Below are 5413 nucleotides of genomic sequence, written 5' to 3' on the forward strand. Positions count from 1 at the left end.
TTTTTTAACACTTTAAAGAGGTCTTTTGCAACAGATTTACCCAATGCAATGTGTTGTTTGATTTCCTGACTGCTGCTTCCATTGGCGTTGGTTGCGGATCCAAGTTAAATGAAATCCTTGACATTAGTCTTTTCTCCATTTATAATGTTATTGTTTATTGGTCCAGTCGTGAGGATTTTTGTTTTCTTTGTGTTGAGGTGTAATCCATACTGAAGGCTGTAGTATTGATCTTCATCAGTAAGTGCTTCGAGTCCTCTTCACTTTCAGCAAGCAAGATTGTGTCATCTACATATCACAGGTTGTTAATGACTCTTCCACCAGTCCTGCTGCTGAGTTTTTCTTCATATAGTCCAGCTTCTCAGATTATTTGCTCAGCATACAGATTGAATAAGTATGGTGAAAGAATACAACCCTGATGCACACCTTTCCTGACTTTAAACCATGCAGTATACCCTTGTCCTGTTTGAATGGCTACCTCTTGGTCTATGTACAGGTTCCTCAGGAGCACAAGTAAATGTTCTGGAATTCCCATTCTTCACAGTGTTATCTGTAATTTGCTATGATTCACATAGTCAAATGCCTTTGCATAGTCAATAAAGTACAGGTAAATATCTTCTGCTTCCAGCCAAGATTCATCTGATGTTAGCAATGATATCCCTAGTCCATAGTTTATATTAAGGTTCAAGCTTTGTGTTTAGCAGTCCTATGGATTTTGACAAATGCATAATGTCACGTATCCACCATTACAGTATCATGCAGAATGATTTCACTGCCCTTCAATTACCCTCATCATCACTCCCCCTAGTCTCCTAAATTTCTGCAACCACTGATCTTTTAACCATCTCTATAATTTTGCCTTTTCCAGAATGTAGTTTTTCAGACTGGCTTCTTTCACTTAGCAGTGTGTATTTAAGATTCTCCATGTCTTTTCATAGGTTGATAACTCCTTTCTTTTTTTTTTTTAAGTTTTTATAGTTTATTAATCCTCTGGTGAAAAATCCACACAATCATCGTAGATAAGTCACTGCAGAATCTTTAGTCCCTCTTTTTGCCAACACCAGCATTGGCCTTTGCAATGCCCCTGACTTTCTACATTCTGTTCTTGTGTTCCTTTTGCTGTTTTATTGGGGCTTTTTTCTTCTTACAAAGGCCACGTTTTGCAAGTTGTGTTTGGGTTCACTTTTCTTTGCATAACCCAAGTAATTGTAAGTCATGCCAAAGCCAGCATTCTTACCACTACCAAGATGGGTTTGGAACCTAAACACAAAGGTCACATCTGGTGTGGTTTCGTACATTTTGGCTGGTGTTTCCCGAATTTCTGTTTCAGTTACTCTTGTCTTCCCATGGTGAAGGACATTAAAGATTATTTGTTTCCGCTGGAGTAGTTGGTTGGTCATGATAGTTACTGTGTCATTCATAATCATGGTCTACCCTCAGGCAGCCAGGGAGGAAAAGAGCAGCTCCTTTTTTTTTTTAAATCACTGAATAATACTCCATTGTATGGATATACCACAGTTTGTTTATGTTGTCCCTTTACTTTTAGTCTACTTTTTATTTAAAGTGGGTTTCTTATAGACAAAATATAGTTTATTCTTGTGGTTTTCTTCCTTTTTTTTTCATCCACTCTGAAAGTAAGTCTCCGTCTTCTAATTGGTATACTTAGATCATTCACATTTAAAGTGATTATTGATATGGTTGGATTAGTATCAACCGTGATTGTAACTGATTTGTATTCATTGCATTTTTAAAAATCTTCCCCTATTTTTCTGCTTTTTTTGGGGCATTTTATATGATTCTATTTTCTCTTTTGCTTTAGCAAATCGATTATACTTCTTTTAAAACAAATTTTTAGTTTTTTTTATCCTAGAGTTTGCAATATACATTTACAGCTAGTCCAGTCTGCTTTCAAATAACACTATACTACTTCACAATTAGTACATGTACCTGATAGAATATTCTCAGCTTCTCCTTCCTATCTGGCTTAGTCGTCTAGTGCTGCTATAATAGAAATACCACAAATGGATGGCTTTAACAAAGAGAAGTTTATTTTCTCACAGTAAAGTAGGCTAAAAGTCCAAATTCAGGGTGTCAGCTCCAGGGGAAGGCTTTCTCTCTCTGTTGGCCTTCTCATCAATCTTCCCCCAGACTAGGAGCTTCTCTGTGCAGGGACCCCAGGTCCAAAGGACGTGTTCTGTTCCCAGCACTGTTTTCTTGATGGTATGAGGTCCCTCTGCCTCTCTGCTTGCTTCTTTCTTTTATATCTCAAGAGATTGCCTTAAGACACAATCCAATCTTGTATATTGAGTCCTGCCTCACTAACACAACTGCCACCCATCCTCCCTCATTAACATCATAGAGGCAGAATTTACAACATATAGGAAAATCACACAATATCTGGAATCATGGCCCAGCCAAATTGATACATACATTTTTGGGGAACATAATTCAATCCATGACACTATCCCTATAACTTTCTGCCATTAATTTCACTTACCCATATGTTATAATCACCCAAGTACATCATTGCTTTGAACAGTTATATATTAGAATAGATTGGAATAAGAATAGTAAAGATTTTATTTTACCTTCATTTAGTCCTTTTCTGATGCTCTGTCTTTTTTTATGTAGATCCAAGATTTTGCATATCATCTTCCTTCTGTCTAAAGAGCTTATTTTAACATTTGTTGGAAGGAAGGTTACTGGAGACAAATTCTCTCAGTTTTTGTTTGTCTGAGAAGGTCTTTATTTTTCCTTCAATTTTAAAGGGTAATTTTGCTGGATACAATATTATAGGTTGGTGTTTTATTTCTTTCAGTACTTTAAATAGTCCAGTCCATTCTTTTCATGCTTGCATATTTTCTAATAGTATGTCCAATATAACTCTTATCTTTATCCTTTGATGGTTAAGGTACCCTTTTCATACCCCAGGTTCTTTTGAGATTTTCTTTTTGCCTTTGTGTCTCTGTAATTTAAATATATGCATAGGTGTAGATATTGTGGTATGTATTAGCTTGTGTTATCTGAGATTCCTGGATCTATGGCTTGATATTAGCAATTTTGGAAAGTTCTCAGCCATTATTACTTCAAATATTTCTTCTCTTTCTTTCTCTATTCTCCTGGTATTCCCATTATGCATATGTCATGCCTCTTGTTATTGTTCCACAGTTCTTAGATAGTCTGCCCTTTTTCCCTCCATTCTTTTTGCTCTTTTAATTTCAGTTTAAAAGATTTTTTTTTTTTTGACATATCTTTGAGCTCACTGATTCCTTGGGTGTGTCCAGTCTACTGATGAGGTCATCAAATGCATTCTTAAATTCTGCTAATAGTATTTAGATTTTTTAGTATTTTTAAAATTCATTCTTAGAGTTTCTACCTCTCTCCTTACATTACCCGTCTGTTCTTGAATGTTGTTCACTTTTTTCCATTGAAGCCCTTAACATATTAATTGGGGTTATTTTAAATTCTCAGTCTGATAATTTCCAAACCTCTGCCACTTATGAGTCTCATCTGATACTTTCTTTGTCTCTGCAGATTGTGTGTGTGTGTGTTTTTTTTTTTTTTTTTGTCTTTAGCGTGCATTGTAATATATTATTGAAAGCCAGACATGATGTATCATGAACTGAGGTAGATATTCCTTCAATGTGAGGTCTTATGCTTATCTGGCTGGAAGCTAGACTGTGTTTACTGTTTGTTATAGATGTAGGTGTCAGAGAACTCAGTATCACCTATGTCCTTGTTTTTGTCTCCCCTCTTGATTTTGGGTTTCCCTGGAAACTCATCCTTAAGTAGATCCTGAGCCTTCCAGTTCTTTCAGCTGTAATCCTATATTATATACGATTATATAGAGGACCTCTTGATGTGGTGGTAAAGTGTGGAGGGAGGGGAAGAGTCCTATAATCCTGTGATTAGAATTCAGTCATTCGATAGGCCTGTGTCCCTAGACTGTGACCTTCACAAGTGCTTCTCAGCTTTTTTCCCACCTTAGATGAGACAGGAAGCCTAAAGCACACTAAAAAAAAGAGTTGGGTAATTTCCCTTCCTCTTCTTATCCTTTCAGGGAAATTTCTGGTGAAGTTTTTTCTCTTGCTGGGTAGTCCTTTGTTGTGGAGAATGCTTTGACCATCTTGACTCTTCACCTCTTTAACGTGTGAACCTAGTGGGGTTCCTAGAGGTAAGACCCATGTAAGCATGGGCTTGCCCGTTATACTGGGCCTCCAAGAGTTTTTAATTCTCGAACTAGCCCATGCCGAGCCTTCAGGAATTTGTTGAAGTCATCATTTAAATGTTCTTACTGACTTCAGCAGCTTTGGATTCAGGTAAGCTGACCTGTATTCTCTGTATTTTCTTGTGTCTCCAGTTATTGGTGTGACTGTTTGTCCTGTCAAATCAGGTTTCTGATAGGTCTTTGGAAAGTTATTTTTCAACTTACTCAGCTTTTTCTCATTAGGAAGGTGGAAGTAATAACTTAGAAGCTCTTTGCATCTTGGAGTGATAACTGGAAGAGTACCATTGCTGCTGATTTTATTTACTGATAAGCATAATTACATTTAGAAAAATGTTTGTGGTATTAGCAGTAAAACCAAATGAGTATATGGCTTTTTTAGTTATTCCAACAAAAATTAAAAGAAATATATTTTATTGTGTTTTTGATGAAGGTTTACATAGCAGTTTTATGTTCCTATTCAACAGTTTCTATGCAAATTGTTCAGTGACATTGGTTACATTGTTCCTAGCGTGTGAACATTCTCAGTATTTCCACTCTGGTTGTTCCATTTCCGTTAATCCAGTTTTCCTGCTCCCTTACGTTCTCATTTTTGTTTTAAAGTAATTATTGACCATCTGGTCTCATATAGATGATTTTTTTAAAGGACCACAGTACTTTTAGGTGGTATTCTTCGTTTTGTGAGCCAATCTGATGTTTATTTAACAGGCGACCTCAGGGGCTAATTTTGATTCAAGGTTTAAAGAATATTTCAGGGCAATAGTCTCAGGGAGTCCTCCATTCTGAACTGGTCCAGCAAGTCTGTCTATTTTTTTGGGTGGGGTGGGAGTCGAGGTTCTGGGCCACATTTTCTCTTGTTATATCAGGGTCCATTTATTGTGGTCCTTATCAGGTCGGTAGTTCTGGTCTCAGTCTAAAGCTAATGGTTTGTGTAGACTATTAGTCCTGTAGACTGATTTCTTCTTTGAATCTTTGGTTTCCTTCTTTTTCTTTTGCTCCAGTGAGTAGATACCAATAGTTGTGTCTTAGATGGCCACTTGCATGCTTTTAAGACCCCAGACATTACTCACCAAACTAGGATGTAGAACATAAACTTTATGAGCTATGTTATGCCACTTGACTGAGATGTCCCACGAGACCATGGTCCCAATCCTTCAAACCCAGGAAACCACTGGTTATGTCTAAGGGGTA

General features: G+C 36.9%; 1 pseudogene; it reads right to left on the reverse strand.

The window, feature by feature from the left end:
* Positions 1-1035: 1035 nt before the first annotated feature.
* LOC126087662 (40S ribosomal protein S24-like) lies at positions 1036-1418 on the reverse strand (annotated as a pseudogene).
* Between the last annotated feature and the right edge of the window lie 3995 nt (positions 1419-5413).

The sequence above is a fragment of the Elephas maximus genome, chromosome 13 (assembly GCF_024166365.1).
Source record: "Elephas maximus indicus isolate mEleMax1 chromosome 13, mEleMax1 primary haplotype, whole genome shotgun sequence".
Lineage (NCBI taxonomy): Eukaryota > Metazoa > Chordata > Mammalia > Proboscidea > Elephantidae > Elephas > Elephas maximus.